This window comes from Salvelinus sp. IW2-2015, linkage group LG13 (assembly GCF_002910315.2).
Source record: "Salvelinus sp. IW2-2015 linkage group LG13, ASM291031v2, whole genome shotgun sequence".
Lineage (NCBI taxonomy): Eukaryota > Metazoa > Chordata > Actinopteri > Salmoniformes > Salmonidae > Salvelinus > Salvelinus sp. IW2-2015.
In genome coordinates, this window is record NC_036853.1 from 11334436 (window position 1) to 11355051 (window position 20616).

Here is a 20616-nt window from a genome sequence, read left to right on the forward strand (position 1 = left end):
CTGTTATTTGTGCAATTTGTGCAATTCGGGGCCGGGGTCAATGTGGGTTTGGCCCCGCCCACGTTAGACCCCGCCCACTTTTTGGGCATCATGTTTGACAGTCACACACTGAATACAAACACACGTTTGCGCAAGGCACACGTTCAAAACAAACGTATTTCATTTTTGAAGATCGTAAGAAATATTATATAAAGTGGTACCAGCAGATGTGTTATAACACTTTTTGCTTCATGCTATATTTGAGACAAGCTTCTGATATTGTTGCAGTGAACAACAGATGTATGTCATGTACTGTTAAAATCGTGTTAATAAATATTATAACTTTGTAATTATATTATTTAATTGAGCATATATATACAGTTACTACCTATCCTGATTTATAATGCTATTTACTTTCCTCATGAGAATGGAGACAGACTATACCATATAGACATATTGACAAGCTGAATGTGCTTTGTACATTAAGTTATACCAGCTCCAGTAAAGAGATCAGAGACTTGGGTGACTTTACGTCATCTTTACTAAACAACACAATTAACAATTGAAACAATTAACACAGAAGACAAAACCAAGGTTTGACCACTCCTCAAAAATGGCTTCTCTCCTGCTCCTCAAGAGGCAGACAGTCATTTTCTTGTTGTCAACTGCCTCCACATAGAACATCTCATAATTTCCTGTAACATGAATGGTTCCTTGAGGAGAATATTTTCCTCTTCATCCAGGCCATCATACAACCGTAGTTCTTTAAGGGTTGTAATACGGTCTTCCCCGTCCATCCCAATTACACTAGGGAGGGAAACGGTGCCTTTAAATGTTTGGAGTTCGCGACCACCTTGCTGCCTCTAGGGTGTCCCTTAGAAGAACATCTGTTTGGCGTTCGCACCACCTTGCTGCCTCTAGGGTGTCCCTTAGAAGAACATCTGCTTCCTTGAAGAAAAAGGAAGAATAAATATTAAGAGTAGTGCCTCATTGGGTGATCAAGTCAAATTACACCCTACTTTCACAATACCACCATGCAAACAAAAGCCACTATTACAAAGGGGTTTTCAGTGATATCTATAACTACTCAACAAGCGTCACAACTTATATCTTGCCATGCATCAATCAACTATGTCACTCATCATATGAGAGGGGTGGGTTTAAGTCTTTAAACATTGTTTTAAGACTATACCACTCATCATATGACACCTCCTACCTGTAGTGTGTTTTGTTTTCGAACACCTCTTCGATCTTTCAACCTCTCTTCTTCAGACCTAGTGAGTGAATGACATACATTACATACATTCAATATGAAAATATATATTCAGATCAGTCTGGCTACAGTGAAACAAGTGATTTTAAGGATGCAAATGAAAGTTTTTATAAATGTTCAATACTTACGGCATGGGAAAGTCCTGCAAGAGAACTAGGCACCACCATCGCCTAATTTGCTGCATGTTTCCTTTGAAAAAGAAAATCACACAATCGGATGGGTATCCCAAAGAACATTATATCCACTTGTGATGAGAATTTCATAATTTATACATACCTTAGTGAAATCACACTGTGCTTCCATTGCAATGTACAGGGCGTACTGTAAGTTAAGAAATAATAGATTGTTAAGTTTGATAGTTATGATAACAATAATGATAATAGTAAATAATAATAATACCACTCCCCCCCAGGAATATATTTCAGGATGTAGAAGACATTGTCACAGTTGCGTGTATAAGTGGCAGGGAAGTCAGGCGCAGGAGAGTCAAATAGAGTGTAGAATGGAGTTTTTTAATTATAGTCCCAGTAATCTGCTCCATAACACTCATAGGAAAACATAAAACAAATATGGGTACGATGACCCGTCGCACACCTATACACATAAACACAACACTTGACAAAGAACAATCTCTGACAAAGACATGAGGGGAAACAGAGGGTTAAATACACAATAGGTAATGGATGGGATTGAAAACAGGTGTGTGGGAAGACAAGACAAAACCAATGGAAAATGAAAAATGGATCGATGATGGCTAGAAGACCGCCGAACACCGCCCGAACAAGGAGAGGGACCGACTTCGGCAGAAGTCGTGACAGACATCCCCCCCAAGAAGTCACAGCATGTCACATCAGCATCCAGTTCTGCAGGAGTTTGATGTATGAATTGTGTATGTAGTGTAAAAACTGTAGGAAATAGGTCCCAAAAAGTGTCAAGAATAATAAACAAGAAAAAGTATGAGCAATAATAATAGTGTGCTTTGCATGCTGCAAGCACAGAAGTAACTGTAACGGCTGTCATCCTCTTCTTCCTCTGAAGAGGTGTAGCAAGGATCGGACCAATACGCAGCGTGGTAGGTGTCCATGTTTTAATAGGGAAAACTGAACATGAACACAAATACAATAAACATGACCAAATCGAAACAGTCCCGTGTGGCACAAACACTGACACAGGAAACAATCACCCACAAAATACCCAAAGAACATGGCTGCCTAAATATGGTTCCCAATCAGAGACAACGATAAACACCTGCCTCTAATTGAGAACCAATCTAGGCAACCATAGACTTACATAAACACCTAGAATGAACACAACCCCATAAATCTACAAAAAAAACCTAGACAGTACAAACACCCTAGACGAGACAAAAACACACACACCACCCTCGTCACACCCTGACCTAACCAAAATATTTAAAGAAAACAAAGAATACTCAGGTCAGGGCGTGACAGTAACAATAACCTTTCATATGTTATAACAGAAAATAGGACTAATATACACTGAATAGCCAGCATATTACCATCAAAACGAACACCCCACAGTTGTTTGAGAAACTTTGCTTTGGTAGGCCCTGTGGTGTGAACAAGGTACAATTTTCAATACAGGAATGACAATCAAATGGTACAGAATTATTTAAAGGAATGTCCAACCTGAACATCATCCACACCAAAAAGTCCTCCAAGGTCCAGGGAACAAGATCCGAGCAATGTTTCTGTGAACACAGTGTATGTGAAAGTAAAGAAAAAGTACAATTTAACAGCTTTTTATACTCCAGCATGCATAACAGTTTTGAACACAGTTGGAACTGAATTAGCCCAAGTATTTTTCACAACATGTATGAGTGTTGCTGGACCAGAAAATGTATTTTTCAAATGCAAACACACCATTTCTCACATCATTGCACTCACATGCCAAAAATCTTTCATTGGACACTGTTTCAAAGCAATGTGTCGGCTTTCTTCGTAAAAATGTTTTGAAGTTTTTCTTATTTAACTTAAGTTTGCAGTGTGGACAAGTTACAATGACTTTTCTTGACTTGCCATGTATGTTGGGACCAGGTGATTTCATTATTGTATATACTATGTGTAGGCCATGTAGACTCGCTATGTGTAACTAAGGGAATGGCATTAACGATACGCATTTAGAGCCAACCAAACACAATACATTGAAGAAACACAGAAAATCAATGATCAAATCGATTACATAACTTTACTGTAAACCTAGGCTTACTGCTCAAGTAGGCAAATTTGTCCAAATAAGATTCCCTCATTGTGAGCAATTAGCTAGCCCACATGCAAAAGGCTGCTAATTAATGCTATGCTAACATCGGTGCGGTAGTTGGTCATATAAAAATAACGCTATGCTAACATCGGTGCGGTAGTTGGTCATATAAAAATATACCACTGCACTGGTATAACATGAATATTACAAAGTACATTATGCATGATGACAGTCTCACTTACTTCCATGGTTTATATTTTTATCCATATAGGTTAGGTTCGATTAAGATTCGCTTTCGTTGACGTTGATACCTTCGACGTTTACCTTAACTTGGGTGACCTTGAAGGAGACCGGAAGGGTTCGGGTTAAATGAGTTTGACCTCACCCACATTGAGCCCGGCCCGGCGTTTGACTCAGCTCACATTGAGCCCGGCCCCGAACTGCACACTGCAGTCAGGAGCTTCTCAACTCCTCTGATAAAGCTAGTCCCGTGCGAAACGACATCCCTGTGTTTTGAGAGCAATGTCTGAGTTTGACAGGTGTTTGAGCAAGAAAACAATAACTGATTCGATAAATTGAACGAAGTGCTGCGCATAGCCTATATAGGAAAGGCCTACATGTAACCTATCAACTTTCACAGTGATTGCTTTTATTTATATGTTGTGTGTGTATGAATTGAATATTGCCAAATGCATCAGTAAAAAAAATTGTGCCTATTTAATGTAACCCCTTGTAACGGCTTTCTTCCTGGGATGAAGGAGAGGACCAAAATGCAGCGCGGTTATTGTTCAACATGTTTAATAAGAAGATAAACTGTGAACATTAACAAATAACAAAATAACAAACGTGAAAGCCGAGACAGTCCTATCTGGTGCAGAATACAAACACAGAGACAGGAAACAATCASCCACAAAATCCCAACACAAAACAAGCCTCCTATATATGATTCTCAATCAGGGACAACGATTACCAGCTGCCTCTGATTGAGAACCATATTAGGCTGGACACAGAAACAGACAAACTAGACACACAACATAGAATTCCCACCCAGCTCACGTCTTGACCAACGCTAAACAAGCAAAACACATAATAACTCTGGTCAGGACGTTACACCCCTGCTGTTAATAGATGGCAAAGCTGCATACAACTGGCCTAAACTTTTGGAAATGATAAGTTAACTTTCTCATCCATAGTGCACTGTTTAGCTCACATCTGAAGGTTGGTGGGCATAGACCTCTACTGCGGATCGCTAAAATATCCTAATGATTATGATCACACTTCCACAATTCAAATATTATGGCGACACAATCAGGGCTGGCCCTGGACGTTCTGCCGCCCTGGGAGAGACAAAAATCTGTGCCCCCCTGCCATCCTCCTATTGTAGTGGGCCACCTAAAAACTTTCGTTGCTGTCACGGCCGTTTAAAGAAGAGGACCAAGGTGCAGCGTGGTGAGCGTACATACTTTTAATAGTAGATGTCGCCAACAAAACAATAAACAATACCAAAACAAACCGTGAAGCTTAAGGCAATGTGCCATCAAACAAAGTTAACTTCCCACAAAGACAGGTGGAAAAAAGGGCTAACTAAGTATGGTTCTCAATCAGAGACAACGATAGACAGCTGCCACTGATTGAGAACCACACCCGGCCAAACACAAAGAAATAGAAAACATAGAAATAAAGAAACTACAATGCCCACCCTAGTCACACCCTGGCCTAACCAAAATAGAGAATAAAAGCCTCTCTATGGCCAGGGCGTGACATTTGCCCCTCATTGCTTGGGAAATTCCCCTCATTATCCTGATGTGGCCCAGCCTGCACTAACATATCCTGTAAAGATCCATTCATATATCTTGGCCACTCACCGGGATCTTTTATGTTTTTTGTCTGGGATTCGGATTTAGCAGCAGCACCACCACTGTCATCTGGGACAGGGAGCGATGAATCTGAGTCTGGGTCCAAGATAGTAGGGTATTCCCCAGCATTGTTTGGAGGTGTGGCTAGGCCTGGTGCGACCACCTGTTCTTGTCCAGCCAGAGAGCTGTCATCATCGGTGGAAGTGCATGGCTCGGACTCCTCTGGTTTGCACTCTTCGCTGCTAGAATCAGCGAACGGGGGCTTGTTGTTCTGGCGAATTAATGGCCTGTCCTTGTAGGCTTGCCATTCTCCACACCGGCTGATGGACATTGCTCCACGTGGATACATTTGACCAGCGAATTTCTTTGGTTTAGAGATTGTGCCTCTTTTCTCATAGTTTTTTTTTTTTATATTCGCTTCCTGAGTTTTTGTCTCTTAGACATGGTAGCAAATTGTTTCAAATCTCTATAGATTACTTATAGCTAACATGATATCCACCAGTAGTAGCTAGCTAACAGGCTAGGTTAGGCTACTGTCTTAATCACTAATCGTCTTTGTCACACACAAACATAATTATTTTTTACAATAATTTAAATGGCAGATTCATTTTTATTAATGTTTCACAATTGGATAATCCCATATAAACACACACATCACCATAGCTACCAAGGATAGTGGGAGTGAACTTCGGGAGAAGTGGGAATGGGGTAGGGGTGTGAACTGCAGCAACGCTATGAGCTGGTGGCTGGGGTGCCGCGGGCGGTGTAGTAGCCGATCATTGGCGCTGGAGGGTGGCAGCCAATTGTCAAAATGGCGACCCAAATTCAAGTGCCGCCATAGGCCACCTAATCAAATCAAACTTTATTTGACACATGCACCGAATACAACAAGTGTAGACTTTACTGTGAAATGCTTACTTACAAGCCCTTAACCAACAGTGCAGTTCAAGAAGAAGAAAATATTTACCAAGTAGGCTAAAATAAAACGTAATAATAAAAAGTAACACAATAAGAATAACAATAACAAGGCTATATACAGGGGGCACCGGTACCGAGTCAGTGTGCAGGGGTACAGGCTAATTGAGGTAATCTGTACATGTAAGTGTACGAAGTGACTATGCATAGGTAACAAACAAACAGCGTGTAGCAGCAGTGTACAAGGGGGGGGTAAATGTAAATTGTCCGGTGGCGATTTTTATGAATTGTTCAGCAGTCTAATGGCTTGGGGGTAGAAGCTTTTGAGGAGCCTTTTGGTCCTAGACTTGGTGCTCCGGTACCGCTTGCAGTGCGGTAGCAGAGAAAACAGTCTATAACTTGGGTAACTTGAGTCTCTGACAATTTTATGGGATTTCCTCTGACACCGCCTATTATATAGGTCCTGGATGGCAGGAAGCTTGGCCCCAGTGATGTAGTGGGCCGTTCGCACTACCCTCTGTAGCGCCTTAGATGCCGAGCAGTTGCCATACCAGGCGGTGATGCAACCGGTCAGGACGCTCTCGATGGTGCAGCTGTAGAATCTTGCCTAATTGGATGGCCAGCCCTGGACACTATACCAAAGATGGTTTGGTATAGTTTAGAAACTTGGGAACCAAGCTCGAGTTATCAGTGTATCCCTGTTATCGCCTGGACTTGTTGAAAAAACTCCAGGATTCCATCATAGCTATCAATATATATATCCCGAATCGTCCTCTGAAATAACAGACATTCTGGGTTAATAATTACACAATTAAAAAAAAATATATATTTCACCTTTATTTAACCAGGTAGGCTAGTTGAGAACAAGTTCTCATTTACAACTGCGACCTGGCCAAGATAAAGCAAAGCAGTTTGACACATACAACAACACAGAGTTACACATGGAATAAACAAACATACAACAAATAATACAGTAGAAAAAGTCTATACATTGTGTGCAAATGAGGTAAGATAAGAGTGGTAAGTCAATAAAATAGGCCATCGTGGCGAGGTAATTACGAAATAGCAATTAAATACTTGTCACGATCGTGTGGAGGAGAGACGGACCAAAACGCAGCATGTGGAAAATAAGCCATCTTCTTTTATTATAACGACGAAGATGAACATGAAACGAAACACTTATACAAACTATACAAAAACAACAAACGACCGTGAAGCTACAAACGCAAGTGCACACACAAACTACTTACGTTCAACATAGACAATTCCCCACAAACAGCTAAAGCCTATGGTTGCCTTAAATATGGCTCCCAATCAGAGACAACAATAACCAGCTGTCTCTAATTGAGACCCAATTCAGGCAACCATAGACTTTCCTAGATACCTACACTCAACCATAGACACAGCTAGACTACTATACTAAACATAAACCCAACTACTCTAATAAACCCCCTAAACCTTACAACCACCCTAGATACTACAAACAACACATACATTCCCCATGTCACACCCTGACCTAACTAAAATAATTAAGAAAACAAAGAATACTAAGGCCAGGGCGTGACAATACTGGAGTGATAGATGTGCAGAAGATGAATGTGCAAGTAGAGATACTGGGGTGCAAAAGAGCAAAATAAATAAATAAATACAGTATGGGAATGAGGTAGTTGGATGGGCTATTTACAGATGGGCTATGTACAGGTGCAATGATCTTTGAGCTGCTCTGACAGCTGGTGCTTGAAGTTAGTGAGGGAGATGAGAGTCTCCAGCTTCAGCGATTTTTGCAGTTCGTTCCAGTCATTGGCAGCAGAGAACTGGAAGGAAAGGCGGCCAAAGTAGGAAAGGCGGCCAAAGTAGGAATTGGCTTTGTGGGTGATCAGTGAAATATACCTGCTGGAGCGTGTGCTGTGGGTGGGTGCTGCTATGGTGACCAGTTAACTGAGATAAGGTGGGGCTTTACCGAGCAAAGACTTGTAGTTGACCTGGAGCCAGTGGGTTTGGCGATGAGTATGAAGCGAGGGCCAGCGAACGAGAGTGTACAGGTCGCAGTGGTGGGTAGTATATGGGGCGTTGGTGACAAAAACGGATGGCACTGTGATAGAATGCATCCAATTTGTTGAGTAGAGTGTTGGAGGCTATTTTGTAAATTACATCGCCGAAGTCGAGGATCGGTAGGATAGTCAGTTTTACGAGGTTATGTTTGTAAGCATGAGTGAAGGATGCTTTGTTGCGAAACAGGAAACCGATTCTAGATTTAATTTTGGATTGGAGATGCTTAATGTGAGTCTGGAAGGAGAGTTTACAGTCTAACCAGACACCTAGGTATTTGTAGTTGTCCACATATTCTAGGTCAGAACCACCCAGAGTAGTGATGCTGGACGGGCAGGCGGGTGCGGGCTGCGATCGGTTGAAGAGCATGCATTTAGTTTTACTTGCATTTAAGAGCAGTTGGAGGCCACGGAAGGAGAGTTGTATGGCATTGAAGCTCATCTGGAGGTTAGTTAGCACAGTGTCCTAAGAAGGGCCAGAAGGATACAGAATGGTGTCGTCTGCGTAGAGGTGGATCAGAGAATCACCAGGTGCAAGAGCGACTTCATTGATGTATTCAGAGAAAAGAGTCGGCCCGAGAATTGAACCCTGTGGCACCTCCATAGAGACTGCCAGAGGTACGGACAACAGGCCCTCCGATTTGACACACTGAACTCTATCAGAGAAGTAGTTGGTGAACCAGGCGAGGCAATCATTTGAGAAACCAAGGTTGTTGAGTCTGCCGATAAGAATGTGGTGATTGACAGAGTCGAAAGCCTTGGCCAGGTCGAATGAGACGGCTGCACAGTATTGTCTCTTATCGATGGCAGTTATGATATCGTTTAGGACCTTGAGCGTGGCTGAGGTGCACCCATGACCAGCTCGGAAGCCAGATTGCATAGCGGAGAAGATACAGTGGGATTTGAAATGGTTGGTGATCTGTTTGTTACCTTGCTTTCGCAGACCTTAGAAAGGCAGGATAGGATAGATATAGGTCTATAGCAGTTTGGGTCTAGAGTGTCAACCCCCTTTGAAGAGGGGGATGACCACGGCAGCTTTCCAATCTTTGGGGATCTCAGACGATACGAAAGAGAGGTTGAACAGGCTAGTAATAGGGGTTGCAACAATTTCTGCAGATAATTTTAGAAAGAGAGGGTCGAGATTGTCTAGCCCGGCTGATTTGTAGGGGTCCAGATTTTTCAACTCTTTCAGAACATCAGCAATCTGGATTTGGGTGAAGGAGAAATGGGGTAGGCTTGGGCGAGTTGCTGTGGGGGTTGCAGGGCAGTTGACCGGGGTAGGGGTAGCCAGGTGGAAAGCATGGCCAGCCATAGAAAAATGCTTATTGAAATTCTCAATTTTCGTGGATTTATCGGTGGTGACAGTGTTTCCTAGCCTCAGTGCAGTGGGCAGCTGGGAGGAGGTGTTCTTATTCTCCATGGACTTTACAGTGTCCCAGAACTTTTTTGAGTTTGTGCTACAGAATGCAAATTTCTGTTTGAAAAAGTTAGCCTTAGCTTTCCTAACTGCTTGTGTATATTGGTTCCTAACGTCCCTGAAAAGTTGCATATCACAGGAGCTATTTGATGCTCATGCAGTACGCCACAGGATGTTTTTGTGCTGGTCAAGGGCAGTCAGGTCTGGAGTAAACCAAGGGCTATATCTGTTCCTGGTTCAATTTTTATTTACTTATTACTTATTTAAGATGATGATGAAGGAACTTTTAAAGAATAACCAAGCAACCTCTACTGACGGGATGAGGTCAATATCCTTCCAGGATACCCGGGCCAGGTCGATTAGAAAGGCCTGCTCGCTGAAGAGTTTTAGGGAGTGTTTGACGGTGATGAGGGGTGGTCGTTTGACCGCAGACCCATTACGGATGCAGGCAATGAGGCAGTGATCGCTGAGATCTTGGTTGATGACAGCAGAGGTGTATTTAGAGGGCAAGTTGGTTAGGATTATATCTATGAGGGTGCCCGTGTTTACGGATTTGGGCTTGTACCTGGTAGGTTAATTGATCATTTGTGTGAGATTGAGGGCATCAAGCTTAGATTGTAGGATGGCCAGGGTGTTAAGCATGTCCCAGTTTAGGTCACCTAGCAGCACAAGCTCTGAAGATAGATGGGGGACAATCAATTCCCATATGGTGTCCAGGGCACAGCTGGGGGCAGAGGGAGGTCTATAGCAAGCGGCAATGGTGAGAGACTTGTTTCTGGAAAGGTGAATTTTTAGAAGTAGAAGCTCGAATTGTTTGGGCACAGACCTGGATAGTATGACAGAACTCTGCAGGCTATCTCTGCAGTAGATTGCCACTCGGCCCCCTTTGGCAGTTCCATCTTGTCGGAAAATGTTATAGTTAGGGATGGAAATTTCAGGGTTTTTGGGGGTCTTCCTAAGCCAGGATTCAGACACAGCTAGGACATCCGGGTTGGCAGAGTGTGCTAAGGCAGTGAATAAAACAAACTTGGGGAGGAGGCTTCTAATGTTAACATGCATGAAACCAAGGCTTTTACGGTTACAGAAGTCAACAAATGAGAGCGCCTGGGGAATGGGAGTGGAGCTAGGCACTGCTGGGCCTGGATTAACCTCTACATCACCAGAGGAACAGAGGAGGAGTAAGATAAGGGTACGGCTAACGGCTATAAGAACTGGTCGTTTAGTACGTTCGGAACAGAAAGTTAAAGGAGCAGGTTTCTGGGCGCGATAGAATAGATTCAAGGCATAATGTACAGACAAAGGTATGGTAGGATGTGAATACAGTGGAGGTAAACCTAGGCATCGAGTGATGATGAGAGAGATATTGTCTCTAGAAACATCATTTACACCAGGTGATGTCACCGCATGTGTGGGAGGTGGAACTGAAGGGTTAGCTAAGGCATATTGAGCAGGGCTAGATGCGCTACAGTGAAATAAGACAATAATCACTAACCAGAACAGCAATGGACAAGGCATATTGACAGTAAGGAGAGGCATGAGTAGCCGAATGATCATATGGGTCCAGTGAGTAGTTAAGCTGGCTGGAGACACGGCTATTCAGGCAGCTAGTGGGCCGGAGCTTGCAAGCTAGCAGAAGGGCCTTAGAGGTACGTCGCGACGGAAAAAGTCTGTTGTAGCCTCCTCGTGCAGTTCCGTCGGCAGACCAGCCGTGATGGATTAGTAGGGTTCCGTGTAGTAAAGGTGCCCAGTACAATTGGCAAAATAGGTATAGTGGCCCAAGAAATTGACCGATGGACCTATTCAGCTAACAGTCCGATATGCTCTAGACAGCTAGCGGGCCGCGGCTAGCAGATGGGTATTCAGGGGACGTCGCGACAGAGGGGCCTGTTGCAAAAAGAACCCTCGGGCAGATTTCGTTTGTAGTCCAGTCGTGATGGATTAGCAGGGCTTCGTGTAGTGAAAGGGGTCTAGGCCAATTGGCAAAATAGGTATTGTAGCCCAAGTAGTGGCTGATGGACCTCTTCAGCTAGCCGGGAGATGGGCCTAGCATGGGCTAGCTCCAGGCTAATTGGTGCTTGCTTCGGGACAGAGACGTTAGCCAGGAGTAGCAACTCGGATTGCAGCTAGCTAGCTGTGATGATCCAGGTGAAAAGGTTCAGAGCTTGCGGTAGGAATCCAGGGATATGGAGAGAAAATAAGTCCGGTATGCTCTGGTTTGAATCGCGTTGTGCAAACTGGACGAGAGGTTAGCTGATGACCTCTAACAGTGGTTAGCTGACTATTAGCTAGTTGCTAGTTAGCTGGCTAGCTTCTGTTGGGGATACCGCTTTGAAAGTAAAGAAAAATACTTTAGAAAATAGCAGATCCATACCACATTGGGTGCGGCGGGTTGCAGGAGAGTATATTGAAGTTGAGGTTTAGGAAAAATATTTAAAAGATATGCAAAGAAAAAAGATATAAAGGATATATACACGGGGCACGGGACAAAGACGTCTGACTGCTACGCCATCTTGGATTCTAGATTCACAATCAACTTTCTCCAGTAATACTAGTGTCACGCCCTGATCTGTTTCACCTGTTCCTGTGATTGTCTCCACCCCCTCCAAGTGTTGCTTATTTTCCCCAGTGTATTTATCCCTGTGTTTCCTGTCTCTCTGTGCCAATTCGTCTTGTATGTTTAGTCAAGTCAACCAGCATGTTTTTCCCGTACTCCTTTTGCTTTTCTCCTTTTTCTATTCCTCACGGTTTTGACCCTTGCCTGTTTCTGGAGTCTTTACCCGCCTGCCTGACCATTCTGCCTGCCTTGACCACGAGCCTGTCTGCCACTCTGTACCTCCTGGACTCTGATCTGGTTTGACATTTTGCCTGTCCACGACCATTCTCTTGCCTACCCCTTTGGATTATTTAACATTGTAAGACTCCAACCATCTGCCTCCTGTGTCTGCATCTGGGTCTCGCCTTGTGCCTTGATAACTAGTCCAGTGAATAAGTTCAAAGACCCCTGCCCAGTCAGGCCCTAAGTTTCCTGCCCTACTAGACCCTCAGCCTCCTGACCTGGGGGACTCTCCGTTTTCTGACCCGGGGTGCCTGCTGTCTCCAGTTATGGAGGGCCGCCCGCCGCCTGCAATGTTAGACCCTCTGGTCCTCGCACCTGGGGAACCACCTGACCTCGTCTCTGGGGCCCAGCCGGGCCCTGCCTCCAGATCCCTGACGAGCCTCACCCGGGGGTCCCCACCTGCTCCACCATGGGAGCCACTGCTTTCAGCAGTGGTGAAAGAGTCACCAACCTCCGCAGCGGCCAATGAGCTGCCAAAGACAGTTGTGGCCATCGTGCCATATTCCTCTGCAGTAGGTGTTCCATCTGCCCCTCTACCCTGCCTGTCCTGCTAGATAGGACTAAGTGCTTAAGGACAAAGTCACCCATTCAGGCCTTTTCCGATGTGTAGGTTTCTATAAGAAATCCAGGGATGGCTGCAAAAAAAGGCCATGTCTATGCACGTGACTTTCCCCAAAGTCCCGTTTGGGTGATTTCTTTCTCCCCTTCTTAGTTGTCTATCACAGCCTCCTGGTTTCAGCCAATCTGTGTGCCCGAATGGACTTTTGGACTCTGGCTCCTCCCACTCTAGCTCAGAGTTGTTATCGTCTTTAGCCGATGAAGACGCAAAGTTTGGCTAGAGAACTACTTTTCAGTGTTTTTTCTAGAAGTGTTTGTGCGTGCATCTGCAATAACCATAAAGATCACTTCTACACGTGTGTGTGTGTGTGTGTGTGTGTGTGTGTGTGTGTGTTGTGGTGGTGTGTGTGTGGTGTGTGTGTGTGTGTGTGTGTGTGTGTGTGTGTGTGTGTGTGTGTGTGTGTGTGTGTGTGTGCTAATGTCTGGTGGTGAACTAGAGAATAAAACCCTGGATATGGACACATCTGTTCCTGCCGGACCGCTTGTAGTGGGTCAGAACAAGGTAGAGTCAGCTTAAGTCACTAGTGGTTGAGGGCATCTTCAGCGTTTTTACAAATGGCTCAAGTAAAAATGTAAGTCTCCCAGTAAAATATTATTTGAGTAAAAGTATCTACTTTAAAATGTACTTATGTACAGTGGTGGAAAAAGTACTCAATTGTCATACTTGAGTCAAAGTAACAAGTATATAAATCAAATTCCTTATATTTATCAAATCTGACGGCACAATTTTCTTGTTTTTATTTTATTTAAAAACAGACAGGCACGCTCCAACACTCAGACATAATTTACAAATGCAGTATTTGTGTTTACTGAGTCCACCAGATCAGAGGCAGTAGGGATGACAACACATTATATTGATATGTGCATGAATTGGGCCATATTTCTGTCCTGCCTGAGCATTCAAAATGTAACGAGTACTTTTGGGTGTCAGGGAAAATGTATGGGAGTAAAAATAACTGTTTTGAACTGTAGTGAAGTAAAAGTTGTCAAAAATCTAAATAGTAAAGTAAAGTACAGATACCCCCAAGAACTACTTTAGTAGTACTTTAAAGTCCTGGACTTCCTGACGGGCCACCCCCAGGTGGTAAGGGTAGGTAACAACACATCTGCCACGTTGATCCTCAACACAGGGGTGCATGCATTTTAAGTTTCCTCCCAATATTACACTTTATATACATCACAGAAGACTGAAATATAACAAAATGAAACGGGGATGGACCTACCCTGTTTAGTACAATAGAAACGTTCAGTCTTGCAGCTCTTTGGACTAATGATTACACCCCAGATCAGCTAGATGCAGGCAAGAGTGTGCAAGGCAGTATTGAATGTGTCACTGTCTGTCACGTTGATTACTCCAATTTACCTTTCGACCTGGGCAAATTCAAGTATCATGTAGTAGCCTAAACCTATCGATGTTACATTGAGCTGGGTGAATGGAATATGAACGACAGTCATCCAATGTGCTTTAATTGAAATAAGGCCATGCTCATAAAAAAACGTCCTTCTAATAGTAAACAGCACCGACCGCCACTGGTCTGAATACTTATGTAAATAAGGTATTTGTTTTTCATTTGTAATAAATTTGCTAAAACTTCTAAAAACCTGTTTTCGCATTGTCATTATGGTGTATTGTGTGTAGATTGAAGAATAAAATAAGGCTGTACCGTAACAAAATGTGGAAAAAGTCAAAGGGTCTGAATACTTTCCGAATGCACTGTATATCTACATTTAAAATAAAAAAATCTCAATAAGCTTTGTTGTACAATTAAAGGTCAAATACATTGCATTTAAAACAGTCAGCAATAATCTAATGAATTCAGAGCTTGGTAAATTATACCTAGGCTGAATATAAGCCTTCCACAACCATAAGACCCACTAATAATTTAATTATTTTATCAAAATAGTTGTACCTACTTTTTTGTTGTTGCAATAATCACTGATCTGGCTTTCAGGTCAGTCTAAAAAAAAATCCCTTTTTGTTACAAATTTAACCAGAACCATGCATAATGCACATTCACTAATACTGTAGCAGGCATTATAGAAAATCAACACAGGTCTCATAAACAATCTCTCAAGCACAAGCCCATGTGCTAGTGAGTAGCCAGCTAATATATATATTTCAAAATTTAGCCAACTTAGATTTAGGTATAATCACATGCTCTGAATTCAGCTAACAAGGCAAAACAGTTGAATTGTTATGAACACAACCTTCTGTCGGTCTCCAACTGTTTGAACAGCATGTTAGCCTGTCCACTTTGTTCACATGTTGAAATCAAGTGGCCTACCAGAATGAGAACGAGTTGCCAATTCCTTATATAACGGTTTTATGCTTATTGCACATTTATAAAACACAGACTAAATAGCTAGTATAACAATATTTTTGGGACAAAAATACTGCTAGCGATACATGGTACCGTAATGCGCGCTCAACAAACTGAGCATTAATTTTCCAGAATCAATGTTCATTGGTACATCTGTTTTAGTAGTGTCTACTCTGCTCAAAATTTGAGAAGTTGGATCATTTACATTTAACATTTACATTTAAGTCATTTAGCAGACGCTCTTATCCAGAGCGACTTACAAATTGGTGCATTCACCTTATGATATCCAGTGGAACAACCACCTTTACAAATGTGCATCTAACTCTTTTAAGGGGGGGGGGGTTAGAGGGATTACTTTATCCTATCCTAGGTATTCCTTAAAGAGGTGGGGTTTCAGGTGTCTCCGGAAGGTGTGATTGACTCCGCTGACCTGGCGTCGTGAGGGAGTTTGTTCCACCATTGGGGTGCCAGAGCAGCGAACAGTTTTGACTGGGTTGAGCGGAAACTGTACTTCCTCCAGAGGTAGGGGAGGCGAGCAGGCCAGAGGTGGATGAACGCATGCCCTTTGTTGGTGTAGGGCCTGATCAGAGCCTGAAGGTACGGAGGTGCCGTTCCCCTCACAGCTCCGTAGGCAAGCACATGGTCTTGTAGCGGATGCGAGCTTCAACTGGAAGCCAGTGAGAGAGCGGAGGAGCGGGGTGACGTGAGAGAACTTGGGAAGTGTAACACCAGACGGGCTGCGGCTCTGGATGAGTTGTAGGGTTTAATGGCACAGGCAGGGAGCCCAGCCAACAGCGAGTTGTAGTAATCCAGACGGGAGATGACAAGTGCCTGGATTAGGACCTGCGCCGCTTCCTGTGTGAGGCAGGGCCGTACTTTGCGAATGTTGTAGAGCATGAACCTACAGGAACGGGTCACCGCCTTGATTAGTTTGAGAACGAACGTGTGTTGTCCAGGATCAGCCAAGGTTCTTAGCACTCTGGGAGGGGACACAATGGAGTTGTCAACTGTGATGGCGAGATCATGGAACGGGCAGTCCTCCCCGGGAGGAAGAGCAGCTCTGTCTTGCCGAGGTTCAGCTTGAGTGGTGATCCGTCATCCACACTGATATGTCTGCCAGACATCGCAGAGATGCGATTGCCACCTGGTTATCAGAAGGATGAAGGAGAAGATTAATTGTGGTGTCGTCTGCATAGCATGATAGAGAGACCATTCTAGGATATTACAGAGCCAAGTGACTTGGTGGTATAGCGAGAATAGAGAGGGCCTAGAACAGAGCACTGGGGGACACAGTGGTGAGAGCACATGGTGCGGAGACAGATTCTCCACGCCACCTGGTAGGAGCGACAGTGTCCAGGTTAGGGCAATCCAAGCGTGAGGCCGCGCCGGAGATGCCCAGCTCGGAGAGGGTGGAGAGGAGGATCTGATGGTTCACAAGTATCAAAGGCAGCCGATAGGTCTAGAAGGATGAGAGCAGAGGAGAGAGAGTTAGCTTTAGCAGTGCGGAGCGCCTCCGTGACACAGAGAAAGAGTCGTCTCAGTTGAATGACTAGTCTTGAAACCTGACTGATTTGGATCAAGAAGGTCATTCTGAGGAGATAGCAGGAGAGCTGGCCAAGGACGGCACGTTCAAGAGTTTTGGAGAGAAAAGAAAGAAGGGATACTGGTCTGTAGGTGTTGACATCGGAGGGATCGAGTGTAGGTTTTTCAGAAGGGGTGCAACTCTCGCTCTCTTGAAGACGGAAGGGACGTAGCCAGCGGTCAAGGATGAGTTGATGAGCGAGGTGAGGTAAGGGAGAAGGTCTCCGGAAATGGTCTGGAGAAGAGAGGAGGGGATAGGGTCAAGCGGGCAGGTTGTTGGGCGGCCGGCGCCACAAGACGCGAGATTTCATCTGGAGAGAGAGGGGAGAAAGAGGTCAAAGCACAGGGTAGGGCAGTGTGAGCAGAACCAGCGGTGTCGTTTGACTTAGCAAACGAGGATCGGATGTCGTCTACCTTTTTTTTTTTCAAAAATGGTTGACGAAGTCATCCGCAGAGAGAGGAGGAGGGGGGGGGGGGGGGGGGGGGGGGGAGGATTCAGGAGGAGGAGAAGGTGGCAAAGAGCTTCCTAGGGTTAGAGGCTTATGCTTGGAATTTAGAGTGGTAGAAAGTGGCTTTAGCAGCAGAGACAGAGAGGAGAATGTAGAGAGGAGGGAGTGAAAGGATGCCAGGTCCGCAGGGAGGCGAGTTTTCCTCCATTTCCGCGGCTGCCCGGAGCCCGGTTCTGTGAGCTCGCAATGAGTCGTCGAGCCACGGAGCAGGAGGGGAGGACTGACCGGCCTGGAGGATAGGGGACATAGAGAGTCAAAGGATGCAGAGAGGGAGGGAGAGGAGTTGAGGAGGCAGAATCAGGAGATAGGTTGGAGAAGTTTGAGCAGAGGGAAGAGATGATAGGATGGAAGAGGAGAGAGTAGCGGGGAGAGAGAGCGAAGGTTGGGACGGCGCGATACCATCCGAGTGGGGGCAACGTGTGGGAAGTGTTGGATGAGAGCGAGAGGGAGAAGGATACAAGGTAGTGGTCGGAGACTTGGAGGGGAGTTGCAATGAGATTAGTGGAAGAACAGCATCTAGTAAAGATGAGGTCAAGCGTATTGCCTGCCTTGTGAGTAGGGGGGGAAGGTGAGAGGGTGAGGTCAAAAGAGGAGAGGAGTGGAAAGAAGGAGGCAGAGAGGGTATCATAAACAGGGTATGGGTCGAAAGGTTAACTTCTCCTCTATTACAGTAAAATGTTGTGTTTAGTGTGTTTCGGTGTCCACATGACCAATTCTGTTGGACCAAACCTAAAATGCAAATAGCGATTAATTAATTGAATTAGTTCAATATATCGCCCAGCCGTCATATGGAGCCAGGGATTTACACAGCTAGTGCTCAACCTGGGCTCCAAAATGCAATTGAAGAGTTCAGAGATTGTGCTGGGGTTTGCCTGCCGCTGTCTAGGCCACAGATTGGCTGACAAGGTCACAAGACACAGGTCAGGAGAGAGTTCCCTCAAGCAACAAAGTTTGCCAGAAGCAGATGTGTGAAAGTTGGGTGTCTGTAAACAATGGAAAGCCCATCCCCCAGCACCTCTCCTCTCTGCAGAGTGAAAAGGTGTCCCAGAGTTTGTGGGTTAGACCAGGCTGAGAGAAAATGTCCAGGAGCACTGTAAGGGTTTTCCACATTGACTATGTAAGGAATCCTAGTTTTTCCACTGATATCACCAATCACACTCTTCAATACAGTCAACAGTGTGTTTGTTTTGAGTTGCTAAATAACACTGTTAAATGTCAATGGTTTTTGGTCTACCACATTGTTCCTGTGACATTTGAGAGTTAGAGAGAGAGACCTGATAAACACATATTCTACTGTAATCTTACTTCTGCACTCCATCACTTATGCAATAAAATGTACTTTAGACAGTATACATGCACATTGTCTTATTTAGAACTGTAATGTAACAACTGTTTTAAACCTCTCTAAATTGTTTACATCTATTGATTTTCTGACTTCCAGTTGTTCCCACGGGCCCCATGTGTGATAGTTTTCCTTGTGAAATTAGTTACATGGAAACAGCATTCCCAGAGAGTGTGTTTTTGCTAGTTGTAATCACATCTCTGGGCTCTGTAATGGTTGCTAATGAGATGTAGTGCATGCACAGCTTGACTTATTCTCCTGCTGATTGCAGTGGCACAGCACACTGAAAACCAGGAGAACATTAGCTCCTTGTATTGTAGTGCAAACAAATTAGTTGCATTGCCAAACACACTAAGTATTACAGATACAGATGTATTCAATTTGATCAGAAAAGGTTTTTCACTGTGTCTGGTGTGTATTAAAAAGTCTACACACACTTTTTGTATTCTCACAGAAGACTGGTTTCTGGTCAATATGCAATAGCCTACATTTCTATAAATAAGCCTGTATGGTCTGAAATGTTGCTAACTTTTTTGATAGATTTAAATTATTCTGGCTATATATTGTGGCACCTGTTTTCACTCTCCTCCAACTCAAAGTCGCAGCAGACCTAGATAGTATGCATTACCTCTGATACTGTACAACATGGTCTGAGGCTACTCTCTCTATATCAGTCACATCCTACATATTGTTGACATCTGGTTTATCAGTAACTTCTCAATTCTCCTATGCCACAAACAAGCAAGTGATGTGATTGGTTGTTTAGGAGGTGGTGTGTGTGTATAAGACGTGTGGTAACTGTAGCTTGTTGCCATTTCTGGAGCAGAAGGGTCTTATTCTCACAATGCTGGTACGCTCTCTCGCGTACTCTGAACTTCCTTATTGTTTTAGTTTGCTGGGTTACTGTTTCAAGTCAGGGCACCTTCACTCCGCTCTCCAAGTGTCTGTGATATAGGTGAGTCTATTGTTTCCCTCAGAAGGACTTATGTTTACAGCATGTACAGTGTATTGTATTTGTTTGCTCTTTTAAAAATCTCAGCGCACGCACACTTCAAATCTCATGCATTTGTAATTTTTGTCACCACAAGCAATTTTATGATGCACTGAAACTTTTCAACTTCCACTGCTGCAAAAAGTTGACTTAGTCCTGCTTGCAAATGAACTAAGCTATTTCTTGACATTTGTATGTGACCTTTTGCGTTGTAATCAAATGTTCCCTGTGTTGCCTTTTCAATTAGTGTCAGATTTGAACTATTTTGAACTATGCATCCATGTCATCAGCAGTAACAAAACAATGTCCTCTGATGAACTACTGCTGACTGAGGTAATATAGTGTGGGGAAAAACAACATTTGTGTGATTCATTTCAAAGTCTGGGTTGTTGGAGGAAGTCGCCAGGTTAATTTCGTGTCTTTATTAAATTTGAGCTCAAATGACCTTAGTGTATTACAGTATGAGGAGCTAGCCATGGAGTTATGCTCTGCCTTAATGAGTGGGTGGCATGCTTTAGTTGGTTGATTGCCCTCTACTTAGATAATGGGTGATTCAGTTAATTATTTGGTCATTCATGTTAACACCCTTACAGAAAAAACATGTGGAAATGAGTTCATGTAAAAATTCACATGCGAAAACAAGTGTTTTTGTAACACTTCACGTGACCCCATTTTCACATGTGTAGTTTAAGGTTATCACGTTACCACAT

At 43.9% G+C, this 20616-nt stretch overlaps 1 protein-coding gene and 1 long non-coding RNA gene across 4 annotated transcripts in view; one reads left to right on the forward strand and one right to left on the reverse strand.

Moving 5' to 3' along the window:
- Nucleotides 1-502: 502 nt before the first annotated feature.
- LOC112081229 (uncharacterized) lies at nucleotides 503-3958 on the reverse strand. Of its 3 annotated transcripts, XR_011480762.1 has the most exons (5): nucleotides 3715-3828; nucleotides 2772-2963; nucleotides 1381-1573; nucleotides 1196-1253; nucleotides 503-927 (listed from the first exon to the last, which is right to left on the reverse strand). It is a non-coding gene; the product is annotated as an uncharacterized lncRNA (long non-coding RNA). The 3 variants fall into 3 exon arrangements; XR_011480761.1 differs by lacking the exon at nucleotides 503-927 and having other exon boundaries at nucleotides 934-1253; nucleotides 2902-2963; nucleotides 3715-3958; XR_011480760.1 differs by lacking the exon at nucleotides 503-927 and having other exon boundaries at nucleotides 934-1253.
- Nucleotides 3959-19729: 15771 nt separating this feature from the next.
- The window catches only part of shc2 (SHC (Src homology 2 domain containing) transforming protein 2), a 34828-nt gene continuing 33941 nt past the window's right edge, over nucleotides 19730-20616 (forward strand). Inside the window, exon 1 of the mRNA XM_070446125.1 lies at nucleotides 19730-19870. The gene's annotated coding sequence lies outside the window, so the exon portion shown is untranslated. The remainder of the gene's footprint in view (nucleotides 19871-20616) is intronic.